The following is an 18,908-nucleotide window of genomic DNA, read 5'->3' on the forward strand; positions in this document are numbered from 1 at the left end:
TCGGGAGGAGAGGTGTTCTGATACCCTCCTCTTGAGAGTTCAAGTCGTAGGCAGGAGGAAATACAGATGAAGGAAGATTGTTCCAGAGTTTACCAGCGTGAGGGATGAAAGAGTGAAAATGCTGGTTAACTCGTGTGTAAGGGATTTGGACAGTAAAGGGATGAGCTTGAGTAGAAAGTCGTGTGTGGCGAGGGAGAAGGCATGCAGTTAGCAAGTTCAGAAGAGCAGTCAGCGTGAAAATATCGATAGAAGATAGAGAGGCAACATGGCGGCGGAATTTAAGAGGTAGGAGACTATCAGTAAGAGGAGGAGAGCTGATGAGGCGAAGAGCCTTAGATTCAAGAGAGCTGTGTGAGTGGAGCCCCCCCACACGTGAGATACATACTCCATACGAGGGCGGACAAGACCCCTGTATATGGATAACAACTGTGGGAGGGAGAAGAACTGGCGGAGACGATTCAGAACGCCCAACCTCTAAGAAGCTGATTTAGTGAGAGATGAGATGTGAAGTTTTCAGTTAATATTATGAGTTAAGGATAGTCCGAAGATGTTTAGTGTTGAAGAAGGTGACAGTTGAGTGTTGTTGAAGAATAGGGGAAAGGTGTTTGGAAGATTGTGTCGAGTTGATAAGTGGAGAAATTGGGTTTTTGAGGCATTGAAGGACACAAGGTTGCTTTTACCCCAATCGGAAATGATAGCAAGGTCTGAGGTTAAGCGCTCTGCAGCCTCTAGTCTGGAGTCTTGTAATTTCTGTTGAGAGGGTCTTCTGTTGAATGAAGTTGAATAATGCAGAGTGGAGTCGTCAGCGTATGAGTGGATAGGACAGTTTGTTATGGAAAGATCATTGATGAATAACAGGAAGAGAGTAGGTGACAGAACAGAGCTCTTGTTAGGCATTAATGTAGATAAAATCCTGTAAAAATTAATTTAGGGATGTATGTGTCGAAGCATGGCTCAGCATCGGACCACCGGATGTTTTATGACAGGTAGCAGTTTTGTGGCCGTGAGAAAGAGAGTATTGCTGACGGTGGAGTCAGCAATGTTGCCGCCGGAAGGGTGAAAGTTCCGGAAAACCTGCATGAATCAGCACCGGAAGATGAATATTTCCGGCGAATAAGCGACGTACATAAAGCCTGCACCAAGCACCGAGAGGAGAGAAAAAGACGGGCGAGGACACGAGACGGACGCCTTTGCTCTGGGGGTCTTTTTAGTGCGACTCCGCTCACTTTGTAACTATAGTTTTAAGACTGTAATATACATAAAGTTAAAAACCACACACCTTTTATGTCCCAGTGGGAAAGAGTGAACTAAGTGAACTAAGGCTTCCGCTCGGCCAAACATATCTACATCACTTTAAGTAAAAGCTACTTTGGTTATCTCACCATCAGAACTCAACTTGTGAAGCAGGCAACGGTGACTCCGGCCTTGACGAGTGAGGTAACACTCCGCCCCGCTACCATTAACAAACGTTACACCTATCACACTAAGCAGCCACCAAATACTTGTAACACCCTGTGGAACACCACTGTTGATAGGTTTAGGGGAAGAACACTGACCGGCTACCACAGCGGAGATAGAACGGCCGGAAAGGAAGCTGGAGATAAAGGAACAGAGAGAAGATAGAAACCATAAGAGGGCAGTTTAGAAAGCAAAGAGTAGTGCCAGACTCTATCGAAGGCTTTCGACATGTCTAGCGCAACTGAGAAAGTTTCACCGAAACGGCTAAGAGAGGATGACCAAAAATCAGTTAAGAGAGCAAGAAGATCGCTAGTAGAACGTCGCTTGCGGAACCCATACTGGCGATCAGATAGAAGGTCAGAAGTGGAAAAATGCTTTTAAATCTTCCGGTTAAGGATTGATTCAAAAGCTTAAAAGAGACAGGAAAGTAAAGCTATAGTGCGGTAGTTTGAGGGATTGGAGCGGTCACCCTTCTTAGGCACAGGCTGTATGAAAGCGTACTTCCAGCAGGAAGGAAAGGTAGATGTTGATAAGCAGAGGCGAAAGAGTTTGACCAGGCAGGCCGTCAACACGGAGGCACATTTTTAAAGAACAATAGGAGGCACTCCATCAGGTCCACAAGCCTTCTGAAAGTTGAGGCCAGATAGGGCATAGAAAACATCATTCTTAAGAATCTTAATAACAAGCATAAAGGAGTCAAAGGGGGGATGGGTAGGAGAAATATGCCCAGAATCGTCCAGAGTGGAGTTGTTACAGAAAGTTTGAGCGAAGAGTACAGCCTTAGAGATAGATGAGACGGTGGTGCTGCCGTCAGGGTTAAGGAGAGGAGAGAAAGATGAAGAAGTGAAATTGGAGGAGAAATTTTTGGCTAGGTGCCAGAAGTCACGAGAAGAATTAGAAAAAGTAAGGTTTTGACATTTGCTATGGATGAAAGAGGTTTTGGTAAGTCGAAGAATAGATTTGGCACGATTCCAGGCGGAAATATAGAGATCATGGTTAACGGGAGTTCGAAGGCTCTGGTACCTTTTGTGAGCTGCCTCTATCTTTGACAGCACGAGAACAAGCGTGATTAAACCATGGCTTTTAAGCATGAGGAGTAGAGAAAGTACGTGGAATATATGACTCCATTCCAGAGACAATCACCTCTGTGATGCTCTTGGCACACACAGAGGGGTCTCTCTCCTGGAAGCAATACTCATTCAACGGAAAAACGGAACAGTACATCCTCAGGTCGTCCCATCGAGATGAAGCAAAATGCCAGAAGCATCGCCTCTTCGGTGGGTCCAGAGGATGTACAGGAGCGATAGGACAGGATACAGAAATAAGGTTGTGATCGGAGGAGTCCAACGGAGAGAACAGTTTGACAGATTAAGTAGAACAGTTAAAGGTAAGGAAGAGGTCTAGAATGTTGGGCTTGTCTCCAAGACGGTATGGAATACATGTAGGGTGCTGAACCAACTGCTCTAGATCATTGAGGAGAGCAAAGTTGTAGGTTTGTTCACCAGGCTGGTCAGTGAAAGAGGATGAAAGCCAAAGCTGGTGGTGAACATTGAAATCTCGCAAGATGGAGATTTCAGAGAAGGGAGAATGGGTCAAGATGTGCTCCAATTTAGAGTTCAAATAGTCAAAGAATTTTACACAGTTAGTTCAGTTAGGTGAGAGATAAACAGCACAAATGTATTTAATAATAGAATGACAATGAAGTCTTAGCCAGATGGTAGAAAATTCAGAAAAAACATCTACTGATACGAACTAATATTCTCCAAAATGAACGACATGTAAAGTGTAGGATATTACAGATATATTATCCACGCAATCATACACAGGGATAGTATACTATAGTCTACACTTTGGAAACAGTCGTTAGTTTCAATAATATGCAACAGAAATAACAAATATCGTCAATTATAAACGATTTTAAAGAAAAAAATATTAGTACTGTCGCAAACAGCTGTTTTGGTAAAATAAACCCTGCCTGTTTTCTCCGTGGCGGACAGCGCCTATACTGCTTAATTAAAATCATCCATCTTGTAGATTTACTAAACAGCTGTTTGAGACTGAACCAATAATTTCTAACTCAAAATTGACTATAAATGACGGTATAAGTTATTTTTGCCTGCATGTTATTGAAACTGACGACTGTTTGCCATGTGTTGGCTACCATATTATATTATCCACGGAAACATACATGCCGTGACAACTGGTTACCAGAGCACGACAATGCACACCTTGGACTTGGCTGAACCGACAACAGACTCCACGTGGGCGACCGAGGCAGTGTTGTCAATTGTGGCTGACACAAATCTGTCAGAAGCCAGCAAGATTACTCTACCTACATCATACATCCGTAATATTTTTTTTCTTGTTGAATCTTTAACGTCATTTGTAGTTAATATTATTAATAGTATCTTGGTTATTAATCACTTTGGATGTGAAAGCTCCTTTAATGTGACAGAACTGTCCGAGGTGGCACGTCGCAAACCGAGAAGATACGAGAAGAACGGCCCGGTCCCATCGCACGTGGCACATGTGACGTGTCGAGTAGCATGCCACGTGCCATGCAACGTGCGACGTGCCACTTTTGTGTGAAAGCTACCTTACATTGTCACAATCTATATAGTCTTACCATGTTTGGTGCTTCTACGCCTCAAAAACTTAATTTCTCCACCTGTCAACTCTACACAATCTTCCAAACACCTATCCTTTATTCTTCGATAACACTCTTGTATAATAAACATCCTCGGTCTATCCTTAACTCAAAAATATCAACTGAAAACCTCATATCTCCTCTCTTACTAGATCAGCTTCCTCGAGGTTGAGCGTTACGTATCGTCTCCGCCAATTTTTTTTCCCCCCTCCCAGATGCGATCCATATGGGCCTTGTCCGCCCTCGTATGGAGTATGCATCTCGTGTGTTGGGGGCTCCATACACACTGCTCTCTTGGACAGAGTACAGGCTAAGGATCTTCGTCTCATCAACTCCCCTCCTAGCTAGCTCTGACAGTCTCCCACCTCTTAAATTCCGCCGCCATTTTGCCTCTCTTTCTTATATCAATATTTTCATGCTGAATGCTATTCTGAACCTGCTTACTGCATGCCTCGCCACCTCCTACGGCCCCGCTGTACTCGACTTTCCACTCTAGCTCATCCCTATACTGTCCAAATCACTCATGCAAGAGTTAACCAGCATCTTCAATCTTTCACCATTTGCACTGGTAAACTCTGGAACAATCTTCCTTCGTTTGTATTTCCTCCTGCCTACGATTTCAATTCTTTCAAGAAGAGATTATCAAGACGCCTCTCCACCCTAAACTGATCTCTCTTTTGGCCATTCTTCTAAACCTTTTTTATAGGGGCATTGTTTAGCGTTTTTTTTTCATAATTACTTTTCGTGCGGTTTCCTTTACTGTAAAAAATAATATATATATATATATATAAATATATATATATATATATATATATATATATATATATATATATATATATATATATATATATCAACGCAAGTGAATGAAGACACAGAAAGGTCACAAGTTATTATTACATGCACACATCAACATTTTTTTTTTATCATATTAGGCTGTGATGCAACCTAGCAATGTATATTGTAGGAGAGAGAGAGAGAGAGAGAGAGAGAGAGAGAGAGAGAGAGAGAGAGAGAGAGAGAGAGAGAGAGAGAGAGAGAGAGAGAGAGAGAGAGAGAGAGAGAGAGAGAGAGAGAGAGAGAGAGAGAGAGAGATTTACAAATGTATTCAACCACACAGACCCTATAGTCCACAAACGGTAATCTTTCCTAAACTTGGGGCTGGTCTATTTGGACAAGAACTGAAGCGTCCTCAAACTCCTCGAGCTATTTTTCTCGTATTTTCTCTAATTCCTATTTATACTTCTTTCTTTGGGTAGCCGGGAGATTCACCCTTTAAGAGTCCCGCCCTGCATCCAGCAGTCAGCACAGCCCATGATTTGGGCTGGTTGGGGAGGGGCTCATATCTCCTTCCCTCCCTTAAAGTAGAGGTCGGGTTTGGGGCGCGAGTTGCGACCATGATCTGGTTTTACTTGAAGTGTGTGTGTGTGTGTGTGTGTGTGTGTGTGTGTGTGTGTGTGTGTGTGTGGCTTTCTTATTACATCCTAAGTCTATATATACACCAAGTCAAGTAATACGCAGGTTTGTGGGAGGGGACACGGCCGAGGCGTGGTTTATGCGTGACACTGCTTGGAGCTAAACTAGAGAATGTAGAAACAGGGATTTAGAGAAAACGAGGAAAGGCGTACTAATTTAAATCAATCACTTCAACATGCCCTCCCTCACACCCCACACCGCCGTTTGTAGTCATTGAAATTACAGTCACGCAATAGCACAATAAAAAGACATTTTTTCGTCAGTGGCTTGCCTGAACACGCTGTGAAAGAAGGCGAGAATGCACATCCAGAGTGCACATACGGCCCCAACTTTAGTCACCCCTGAATTGGCGGGTATTTTTGGGGGGGGCTCCAAGTGACGTCATCCCGCTGCTCCGCCCCAAAACCGCCTCCTGCGCGTACCGGTCGCAGTTTTGAAGCAGAGTGACTTGACTTGGTATATATAGACTTAGATTACATCTGTATTAGACGATCCCGCAGTTAGTGACGGGTGCAGGTCAAACCCGACGAGAGTAAAGGACCCTTAGCCAATTAATCTGCTTTTCGGGTAACATGGGAGACGCAGAAGCGGCGCCCGCCCACAGAACCAGGCACGTCCTGAACCTCCTGGAGGTTTACGGTCTACTATACCTTTTGAATGAGCTCAGAAGGCAGAATATGAATATACTGAGACTCTTGAGACGAGGAGGTCTGGCAGTGGCGAGATATATGGTGGTGAGGGTTACACTCACTACTGACCCGGCATGAGCAATTGTTATAAATATCTCCAGCTAGGTTAGACCATTTGTACCGTCTCCACCAGTACCTTTCTCCCTCACTGGTGATGTCCATATACAAGGGTCTTGTCCTCCCTCGTATGGAGTATGCATCTCATGTGTGGAAGGATAAACACACACACACACACACACACACACACACACACACACACACACACACACGCACACACATCCGTTATGGAATGATTGGAGGAAATGGTTAATCCCGTCATAATTTCCTCTCCTCTTATTGACAGTCTTCTACTTCTTAAACTTCGCCGTAATGTTGCCTCTGCTTTTCTAAACTTGATAACTGCATGTCCCCACCCGTTTCGCGGCCTCGCTGCACATGACGTTCTTTTTTAGTCTACACCTATTTTATCCAAATGAGTTATGCAAGAGTTAATCAGAATCTTCATTCGTTCTTGCCTTCAGTTGGTTAGCTCTGCAAAAAAATATTCCTCATTTTGCATTTCCTCCTGCCTATGACTTGAACTCTTTCAAAAGGGAAACATCAAGACACCTCTCCATCTGAAAGTGACCTCTTTTGGTCACTCGTACTGACTTATTTTTACTGAAGCAGTGCTCGCCGGGCTTATTTGTTCCCCGTTTTTGTTGCCGTACAGATACTTCCATTCAGTAATAAAAAATAAAAAAATAAAATAAAAAAAAGACATTTGTGGTTTAGGTTACTCGTATGATGTGCGGCTTAAGCGAGAGGAAAAGCAATGATTCGCGGGTTCCATGTGGTCTTGATTGCCATAAAGCAACCTGGTATCATTCCTTCTGACTGGAAGCTAGGAGTGGTCGTCCCTGTCTAGAAAGTGAAAGGGGAGCGCCAGGACTGCAATAATTACCGTGGTATTACGACGTGAGTATGTACGTTGTAAAAGAGATCGATCACATCCTCTTTATTACTCGTTTGAGGATCCTTTAGAACGAACTGTATGTTTATCCAAAGTGCTGAATTATGTGCGACCAACCTTGTTGTTGCAACGTTGAGGATGCACATCAGGCCCAAGATGTTTTCAAGATGCACCCCTTCGGGTTTTCATCTTGAGAAACTGAGGGTCCATGCGTGTGCTCAGGATTCTGCAGTAGCAGTTTGAAATTGGTATAAGGTGCTTGGTATTCTGGAGGACCCTGGGGAGTGGTGGGAGACTCTCAGAGCAGCCAAGGAGTGCATTGTAAAGCTGCCAAGGTCTAGGGGTGGAGTTGTCTCGAGGGAGATGCTGGAGCATATGGAGGAGAGTCATGTTGCCAGGCTGGCTGTTGACTCGAGCCAATACAGTTCTCTGTCACAAATGACTGGAACCCTTCTAAGGAGGCTTTGCAACACCTGGGCCAAGGGATGAGTGAGAGTGAAAATGTCGCGCCCGGTCTGCCCGCCACCATGGAAAGCAATTGAAGCCCCTCACAACATAGCGAAAATAATTAAGAGAACTAGCACGGGGTCCGCCTCCCTTCCGTTGCCCATAAATTGATGACCACAGCTGACCTCGCCAGTCACCAGAGAACATATGAGTTGGGAATCAGTAGTACCTGTGCGTCAGTGAAATTGCTGTGTCCCCTGCAGGTACCTTTTCGTCGTGTAGCCGCACGTTATGTGTGTTTTCCGTCAGTACTCCCTAATTGCTCACGTTTAACTCTAATTCCTTTGTGTATTTGTAAATGTTTCACTGAAAACGTAACGTGATTATCACCCTCAGTGCCTATGCGAATACTGTATGTCGGTAAGATATTTCTACCTTAATAGTTTGCTGTTTGTCTGATGTTAACTCTCATGTGATGGTATGTTACCGTTATTGTGGAAACATTAATTCATATATTACATACTGTAGGTAGGAAGACACCTACCGAAACGGGCGTAAGCCACTTCCGGGTGAGGTATATACGGGAATCGAGGAGGGTGCTGCAAGCCCACCAAAGCACCTTCCCGTGTCCACACTTAACGTTTCCCTATTGTCTCATCAGCACCAGAGAGTAGCTCAGCATGCTTTCTAAAGACAGATCCTCTTTCTTTCCACACTACAGTACATACATGCCTCACACACACCATTCCATCAAAATTTATCGAAATTTAAAATGACTAAATTATTACATGCCTCGGAGTCCCCATCTGGGGAGGGACCACATATTCCCCCAGAGCGGACTCCTATTTTGTTTCTCGACCTGAGAGGTGCCCTGATAGCTCTCCGAATTTTTCTTTATCAACTTCTGCAACATTTGCGGCCTTCGTTCTAATTTCCCTTCTGTGGAACACCATCACTCCTCCGCTAAACCTCACCTCCTCTTCCTCACCGAAACACAGGTCTCAGGGGCTACTGACAGCAACCTTTACTTCGTTCCCTCCTACTATCTCTCTCCTAAAATTCAATCCAAAGCTAGATGTTGCGTCTACCTACGCAACGACATCACTTGTTCTCGTGCCAACAACCTTCACTCTTCAGAATTTTCCACCATCTGGCTAAGATTTCATTGTCATTCTATTACTAAATACATATGTGCTGTTTATCTCTCACCTAATTCTACCAACTATTTAAAATTCTTTGACTACTTGAATTTCAAAGTGGAGCACATATTGACCTACTCTCCCTTCGCTGAAATCTCCATCCTAGGAGATTTCAATGTACACCACCAGCTTTGGCTTTCATCCTCTTTCACTGACCAGCCTGGTAAACAAGCCTACAACTTTGCTCTCCTCATTTTTTTTTTACAACAAAGGAGACAGCTCAAGGGCACAAAACAAGGATACAATAATAAAAAAAAAGCACGCTGCTCGCTGCTCCTAAAAAAAGAATCAAAAGAGGTAGTCGAAAAAGAGGTCAATTTCGGGAGGAGAGATGTCCTGATACCCTCTTGAAATAGTTCAAGTCGTAGGCAGGAGGAAATACAGATGAAGGAAGATTGTTCCAGAGTTTACCATCGTGAGGGATGAAAGAGTGAAAATGTTGGTTAACTCTTGCATAAGGGGTTTGGACAGTATAGGGATGAGCATGAGTAGAAAGTCGTGTGCAGCGGGACCGCAGGAAGGGGGGAGGCATGCAGTTAGCAAGTTCAGAAGAGCAGTCAGCGTGGAAATGTCGATAGAAGATAGAAAGAGGCAACACCGCGACGGAATTTAAGAGGTAGAAGACTATCAATAGGAGGAGGAGAGCTGATGAGACGAAGAGCCTTAGACTCCACTCTGTCCAGAAGAGCTGTGTGAGTGGAGCCCCCCACACGTGAGATGCATACTCCATACGAGGGCGGACAAGGCCCCTGTATATGGACAGCAACTGCGCGGTGGAGAAGAACTGGCGGAGACGATACAGAACGCCCAACCTCGAGGAAGCTGATTTAGCGAGAGAAGAGATGTGAAGTTTCCAGTTGAGATTTTGAGTTTAGGATAGACCGAGGATGTTTAGTGTTGAACATGGTGACAGCTGAATGTTGCCGAAGAAAAGGGGATAGGTGTTTAGAAGATTGTGTCGAGTTGATAGGTGGAGAAATTGAGTTTTTGAGGCATTGAAGGACACAAGGTTCCTTCTGCCCCAATCGGAAATGATAGCAAGGTCTGAGGTTAAGCGTTCTGCAGCCTCCAGTCTGGAGTCGTGTACTTCCTGTTGTGATGGTCTTCTATTGAAAGAAGTTGAATAATGCAGAGTGGAGTCGTCGGCGTATGAGTGGACAGGACAGTTTGTTATAGAAAGAAGATCATTGATGAATATCAAGAAGAGAGTGGGTGATATTACAGAGCCCCGTGGAACACCACTGTTGATATGTTTAGGGGAAGAACAGTGACCGTCTACCACCGCAGAGATAGAACGGCCGGAAAGGAAACTAGAGATGAAGGAACAGAGAGAGGGATAGAATCCGAATGAGGGCAGTTTAGAAAACAAAGACTTGTGCCAGACTCTATCGAAGGCTTTCGATATGTCTAGCGCAACAGAGCAATAGTCAATGATCTAGAGCAGTTGGTTCAGCACCCTACTCGTATTACCGACCGCTTTGGAGACGCCCAACATTCAAGACCTCTTCCTAACGTCTAATCCTACAGCTTTTTCTGTCAATCTGTTCTTTCCATTGGAGTCCTCCAATTACAACCTTATGTCAGTATTTTGTCCTATCGCTCCTCTAAAGCCTCTTGACCCACCGAAGAGGCGATGTTTCTGGCATTTTGCCTCCGCTCGGTGAAATGACCTGAGGATGTACTTTTCCGATTTCCTGTGGAATGATTACAGCTTCCAGGAGAGAGACCCCTCTGTGTGTGCCCAGCGCATCACTCAAGGTGATTGTCTCTGGAATGGAGGCATACATTCCATGTACTTTCTCTGCCCCTCATGCTAAAAAGCCTCGGCTTGTTGTCGTGCTATCAAAGATAGAGAGGCAGCTCAAAAAAGACACCAGAGCCTTCGCACTCCTGCTAATCATGATCTTTACATTTCCGCCCGGAATAGTGACAAAGAATCTAATCTTCGACTCACCAATAATACTTTCATCCATAAAGTATGCCAGAACCTTGCTTTCTCTATTTCTTCCAGATATTTCTGGTACCTAGTCAAAAAAATCAACAATTTCACTTCATCTTTCCCTCCTCTCCTTAGTCCTGACGGCAGCACTGCCGTCACATCTATTTTCAAGGCTGAACTCTTCTCTCAAACTTTCGCTAAAAAGTACTCTGGACGATTCTGGGTATATTCCTCTTACTCATCCCTCCTCTGACTCCATTATGCCTGTTGCCGAGATAATTAAGAATGATGTTTTCTATACCCTCTCTAGTCTACCCTCAGAAGGCTTATGGGCCTGATGTAGTGTGTCAAGGTTCCAGTGTTGGATGCTGTAATCGGAAGGGATAACAAACAACAAGATTAAAAATGATTAGACACCAGTTTACTTTCGATAAAGTAGAAAACCCCAAAACAGGCCTCACAATCTGAAGTCTCAACACGAAGGCTTCAGCACGCCGGATTCAGCAATGACCCGTTGCACGGCTTCTTCCTCTTCTGGGCGTCTCGTCCTTTAAGTGGCAATGACGAGGCAGCACATCTTCGTCTTTGAAGTAGGTGTAGACGTGGTGGACGAGGGAGGCGCAGGAGGAGAAGGGGCGTCAGGTTCACAGCAGTAACGGGAGTCCAGGGCGCGGAGAGGGGAGAGGTAAGGCACCCAGAACGAGCCCACGGTATCTGAGTTAGCCCGAGTGAGAGCAGGGCTGGAGCTTTAAGAGAATCAAGTGTTCAGAGCGAGGCTCGGCCGCTGTCTGACAAGGAAGGCGCTGACGGCCACCAAGTCGCCTCCCATAGCGGGTTGAGAAGCCTCGGTGGTTCAGTCGACCGAGGCATCGAACGGCGTCAGGCGAACGAGCAGCGGGAGTGAAGCAGGTGGTTCGCTGCGCCTCGGTAGTTGAACAGCTTCGAGCGGCAAGATGCGGGCGGGCAGCAGGAGTGCCCCGGTCGTTCACCCGCTAAGTTGGTAGTTGCCCTCACATAGTGCCTCCTATTGTCCTTAAAAACTGTGCTTCCGTGTTGACATCCTGCCTGGTCAAACTCTTTCGCCTTTGACTTTCAACATCTATCTTTCCTTCCTGCTGGAAGTACGCCTACATACAGCCTGTGCCTCAGAAGGGTGACCGTTCCAATCCCTCAAACTACCGTCCTATAGCTTTACGTTCTTGTCTTTCTGAAGCTTTTAAATCTATCCTCTACCAAAAGATTCATAACCATCTATCCACTTTGACCTTCTATCTGATCGCCAGTATGGGTTCCGCAAGGGGCGTTCTACTGGTGACCTTCTTGCTTTCTTAACTGACTCCTGGTCATCCTTTCTTAACTCTTTCGGTGAAACTTTCTCAGTTGCGCTAGACATATCGAAAGCTTTCGATAGGGTCTGCCACAACTCTTTGCTTCCTAAACTGCCTTCATACGGATTATATCCTTCTCTCTGTACCATTATCTCTAGTTTCCTTTCCGGCCGCTCTATTTCTGCTGTGGTAGACGGTCACTGTTCTTCTCCAAAACCTATCAACAGTGGTGTCACACAGAGCTCTGTCCTGTCTCCTACTCTTTTTCTGATATTCATCAATGATCTTCTTTCCAGAACAAACTGTCCTATCCACTCATACGCCGACGACTCTATGTACTCTGCATTATTCAACTTCTTTCAACTGAAGACCCTCACAACAGAATTTACAAGACTCTAGGCGGGAGGTTGCAGAACGCTTAACCTCTGATCTTGCCATTATTTCCGATTGGGGCAGAAGGAACCTGGTGTTCCTTCAATGCCTCAAAAACTCAATTTCTCCACCTATCAGCTCGACACAATTTTCCAAACTCCTATCCTCTATTCTTCGACAACACTCAGTTGTCACCTCTACACTAAACATCCTTGGTATATTCTTAACTCAAAATCTTACTTGATAATTTCACATCTCTTCTCTCACTAAATCAGCTTCCTCAAGGTTGGGCGTTCTGTATCGTCTCCACCAGTTCTTTTCCCCCACACAGTTACTATCCATATTCAGGGCCCTTGTCCGCCCTCGTATGGAGTATGCATCTCACGTGTGAGGGGGCTCAACTCACACAGGCTCTTCGTTTCATCAACTCCCCTCTTACTGATAGTCTCCTACCTCTTAAATTCCGTCTCCATGTTGCCTTTCTTTCTATTTTCTATCGATATTTTCACGCTGACTGCCCTTTTGAACTTGCTAATTGCATGCCTCCCCCCTCCCCCCGGCCCGCTGCACACGACTTTCTACTCAAGCTCATCCCTATACTGTCCAAATCCCTTACGAAAGTGTTCACCAGCATTCTCACTCTTTCATCCCTCACGCTGGTAGACTCTGGAACAATCTTCCTTCAGTATTTCCTCCTGTCTACGACTTAAAACTCTTTCAAGAGGAGAGTATCAGGACACCTCTCCTTCCGAAATTGACCTCTCTTTCGGCCACTCTTCTGAACTCTTTCCTTAGAGGAGCAGTGATTGGCGGGCTTTTTTTTAATTATTGTTTCCTTTTTTTTACCCTTGGGCTGTTTCCTTTGCTGTATAAAAAAAAGGTATAACGTTATTTATAAAAACTAATATACTATTCACCTTTTTTTTAATAAATGACCTGGAAATTTAGATATCTGCGGTGCAATGGTTAGCGTACCTACTTACTAATTCGTGGGCATGGGATCTAATTCCGGCCCTGGCAGTCTTCCTGCAGGTTACCCAAATGTTAATAACCTCTTTCGGGCTGGTCGATAATAGGGTACCTGGGAAAACTTGGGAAAGGATAACCCGGATATCACGACAACTTGCCAGGATAACGGGATCTTCCTAACAGAGGCTCAAAGACCAATGGTAAAGTTTAACACTGAAGCTACGATCACCTATAGCGTATGCCCCAAACATTTATTTTCCCTTATTCGGTACCCTTCCACCACACGGCTAGGATGGTGTTAGTGATATGAATATCCACATGACGAGAAAATAAGGTATGATAGCTGGAAACATACATCACCAAAGGCACTGGGTAGTCGACACTCATTCTTGCAACTCACTGCCTGACTATACAGCTGCCGAAGACGGTAGACTGACAAGTAGTCCTCCATGACCACGCCATTAGCAGCCAGAAGCCTCACAAACTGCACGTTCCCTCGCATCAAAGCGGACGTCATGAGGTCTTCAAGGGCCCCAACCGGCCACACCGCCTGGCCTGATGGATTGTATTAATTTGTTTTTATACAAATACTATTACTACTACTAATGCCAATGTTAATGACAATAACAATGTAAATTAATCTAGTAACATTAAAAATGACGATATCGTTTTAATGACGTTATCTAAATAAAATAACTACATTAATAATAATAATAATAATAATAATAATAATAATAATAATAATAATAATAATAATAATAATAATATAATAATAATAATAACAACAATAATAACATTAATAATATTAATAATAATAATAATAATAATAATAATAATAATAATAATAATAATAATAATAATAATAATAATAATAATAATAATAATAATAATAATAATAATAATAATAATAATAATAATAACAATAATAATAATAATAATAATAATAATAATAATAATAATAATAATAATAATAATATAATAATAATAATAATAACAACAATAATAACATTAATAATATTAATAATAATAATAATAATAATAATAATAATAATAATAATAATAATAATAATAATAATAACAATAATAATAATAATAACAATAATAATAATAATAATAATTATAATAATAATAATAATAATAATAATAATATGGCAGTGATGTGTGTATGTGTGTGTGTGTGTGTGTGTGTGTGTGTGTATGTGTGTGTGTGTGTGTGTGTGTGTGTGTGAGAGAGAGAGAGAGAGAGAGAGAGAGAGAGAGAGAGAGAGAGAGAGAGAGAGAGAGAGAGAGAGAGAGAGAGAGAGAGAGAGAGAGAGAGAGAGAGAGACTTGCATAGATTTACACAGATATTAAGACCACACAGACCCCATGGTCTAGACTACGTGGTCTGTCCTTAAAGCTAAGTGAAATCCTATTAGATTTAATGTTTGATGCCACCAAGGTTTTGCATTTCGGCTTTAGGTTATATCACGTTGGAGGAAGTGGTGGTCGAGCTTGTTTTAAATTTAATTATTCGTACTGCACTGAATCACTAAAGGTGGGAGTTTATTCCATTCTCGCGTTACAACGTTGGTGAAGAAAAATCTGGTGTAGTTTGAATTTATTTGTTTACACTTAAGTTTTGTGTCATTGTTTCCCATTTCTGAAAGTGTCATCGGTTATAAACAAATTGGATTTGTCCACAATCATAAAACCATTGAGCATTTTGAAACATTCATTCAGTTTGCCTAGGAGGCAACGTTTTTCAAGAGAGAACAGCTGAATGGATGAGAGGCTTTCGTCGTAAGGTTTGTTGCACAAGGAAGAGATCATCTATGTTACCTAACGTTGCACACCTTCTAATTTAATAATGTCCTTTGCGTGCTGGGGAGATCAAAACTACCGCATATTCCAAATGAGGTCTGACTAAACTAGTGTACAGTAGAAGTATTACATAATTATTCCTGAATGAGAAGTTTCTCTTAAAGAAGCCCAGTATTCTGTTCGCTTGGTTTGCTACATCGATGCATTTCTGTGAGAATTTGAGGTTTAACGCAATTTGACACCCAGATCCTTGGCACACTGAACGCGTTTGAATTTCACGCCACAAATTTCGTAATCATACCTCTTATTGCTTGCACTAATTTGAAGAAAATGGCATCTCCCATCAATCAGACCAAGTTGAAATTTTATGCAAATCTTCTTGGAGGTGTTATCTGTTTTTTCTCAAATAGGACCAAATTACCAATCTTTGTGTCGTCTGCAAATTTAAAAATGAGATTATAAATGATTATTGAGTCCACCGTCAATGTCATTGATGTAAGTTATAAACAACACTGGGCCAAGAACTGAGTACTGAGGTACACCACTAGTGACAGGCACCCACTCTGAGTTAAATCCGTCGATCACCACTCTTTGCTGTCTGTTGATAAACCAACTTGCGATACATTGATGCGCTTTACCGTCAATACCTAGTTACTAGATTATATAGTGACTTATGGTGTAAAACTTTATCAAACGCTTTCTGGAAATCAAGATAGACTACGTCCGGTGATTTGGTTATCTCATCATCTGAGAAGAGGTCGATATATAAAGGTCAGTAGGTTTGACGAGCAGAATCTCTTATTAGGGAAACCATATTTTGAATCCTTAATCAATGAGTGGATTTCAAGATTTCTCACAATTTTGTCTCTAATTATGCTTTCGAGTAGCTTGCCTGCATTTGAAGTTAGACTAATGGACCAGTAATTACCCGATACTTTTTGTCTCCTTTATGAAAAATCGGTGTCACGTTAGTCAATTCCAAAAAGCAGGGACGACACCTTGTGACAAGGACATACTCAGTACGGCTGTGAGGGAAGAGATAATTTCGCTTTTTGTTTATTTAAGTAAAATAGGATGGACAATGACTCGTACTGGACTTTATTTGATTTATTGATTGGAGAGCATTTAGGACTTCATCGGAAATTATTACAAAGTCGGGCAAGGTGTGCGTGGGATTATCGTTAATACTATTGTTATCGCTGATGTTGATGGTATTGATATTGAACAGGCAGCATTGAATACAGAAGACAATAATTATTCAATGAGTTTGCAATGCGCTGGCCTTCAATTTCAAAAGTTACCATCGTTGTCTTTTAAGGGTCCAATCCCAGTTTCCATTAACTTTTTGTTGTTTAAATAATTGAAGAAAGATTTCGGACAAGTTTTACAATTTGCGGCAATGTTTTATTGTTACCTATGTTTTGCCTGACTTTTCACTCATCGCCTGGCTTCATGATAAAGTTTAATATATTCATGAGTGATTTACACTTTCTTTAACGTAGAACAAGTTTCACTCCTAAACATAATGTCTGATTTCGCTGTTAAACCACGGTGAACTTGTGTGTGTTACGTCGATTAAGTTAGCTGATTTGTTTTAATATTATCCAGGCTTACTGGGCGTTGGAATCATTTGGCAATTGCATTTCTGTTAATTTCCGTTTTAATTATGCAAAATTTACACTTTTGAAATTACGCACCGTTATCATATTTTCAATCACTTTTGTTTGAATTTTAATGTCAACGCGCAGTAATTTGTGATCACAAGAAATGAGGTGTTCCCCTACCGAAACAATTCTGACGAAACTATCTTGGGAAACTAGATTATCTTGGATAATCTTGGGAAGAGAGAGAGAGGGGGGGGGGGTAACTATAGAACGGTGGAAAAAGACATAACAACATAAGAACATAAGTACATATGGAGACTGCAAGAGGCCGAATGACCTACACAGGGATAGCTCCAGATTGCCCCCACTATCACCTGTCATCCTCGTCCATGTAGCTATCAAGTCTACTCTTAAAACAAGCTATCGTCCCTGCACTCACTGTGTGATTGCTGAGTCTATTCCATTCCCCCACCACCCTATTACTAAACCAATGCCTGCCTATTTCCCTCCTAAATCTATACTTCTCCAATTTAAATCCATTACTGCGTGTTCTATCCTGCTGGCTAATTCTCAGTACTTTGCTTATATCGCCTTTGTTGTAACCCTTGACCCATTTGAATACTTCTATCAGATCTCCCCGTACTCTTCGTCTTTCTAGTGAATGTAAGTTGAGATGTTTCAGCCTATCTTGATATAGGAGATTCCTCAGTTCCTGAATCATCTTGGTCATCCTCCTCTGAACTGATTCTAGCAAGTTGATGTCCATTCTGTAATGTGGGCACCAAAACTGGACAACATAATCTAAGTGTGGCCTAACTAACGCTAAACAGAGTCTGAGGATGACCTCTGCACTTTTGTTGGTTACCGTCCTGTTAATAAAGCCGGTAGGCTTCTTCCCGGTGGATCCTGATGATCGGTCCAAGGCTTCTTCCCAGTGGGGCCTGTTGGTCGGCCCAGCCCGTTCTAGCGCAGGCGAATGTTTATAGTAGCGCCATCTTGCATTGGCTCATGCTGCACTCCCGGAGCTCATCTTTAATCCTAGAATCTAGAGTCCGGGTTGATAGGTGGTCTTCTGGACAGCATGTGGGTAGTTTTATGCCACTCGGCGGAGGCTGAAAAATCCCAGCTTGGTGGCACCGGTCGGGGATTGAACTCGTGTCCTCCTGAACGCGGGGCCGTCTTGCTATCCATTCAGCCACCGCCTACCGACCATTCAGCCACCGCCTACCTAATACCCTGTTAGCCCTATTCGTCGCACTAATACATTGCTTCCTTAGTTTTAGGTCAGAGTTCACTATCACTCCTAAATCCCTTTTACACTCTGCTCTACCTAGCGCTGTGGAGTCTAAACTATACCCGTTGTGTGTTCCTACACTTAGTACGCTACACTTGATGTTAAAATTCATCTGCCATTTCTCTGACCAAGCTGACAGTTTGTTGAGATCCTCCTGCAGTGCTCTAGCATTCTCCCTTGTCCTAATAATGCGTACTATTTTGTTGTCATCCGCAAATTTACCTATGTCACTAGTTATCCCATTGTCTATGTCACTGATGTAGATAATGAATAAAAGCGGGCCTAAAAATGAACCTTGAGGAAACCCACTGGTAACATTACCGCATTCAGATTTTTTTACCGTTAATGGTAACCCTCTGTTACCTATCGCTAATCCACACCCTAATCCAATCATAAACCTTCCCTCCTATTCCATGAGCCCTGACTTATTTAACAGTCTCTGGTGAGGTACCTTATCGAAGGCCTTACTAAAATCAAGATAAACTACATCGCAACTCTCATCATTGTCAGCTGCCTCGTATACTCTATTGTAAAAGGATAAAAGATTAGAAAGGCACGACTTTCCTTTAATAAACCCATGCTATGAGTCGTGAATTAAATTATGTCTGTCAGTGTGGTCCCTAATACTATCTGCTATTATTGACTCAAGCATTTTACCTTTAACTGACGCCAAACTAATCGGCCTATAGTTTTGTATAGAAGCTTTGTCTACCTTCTTAAATATTGGAATAACG

Source organism: Eriocheir sinensis, chromosome 42, assembly GCF_024679095.1.
Source record: "Eriocheir sinensis breed Jianghai 21 chromosome 42, ASM2467909v1, whole genome shotgun sequence".
Taxonomy (NCBI): Eukaryota; Metazoa; Arthropoda; class Malacostraca; order Decapoda; family Varunidae; genus Eriocheir; species Eriocheir sinensis.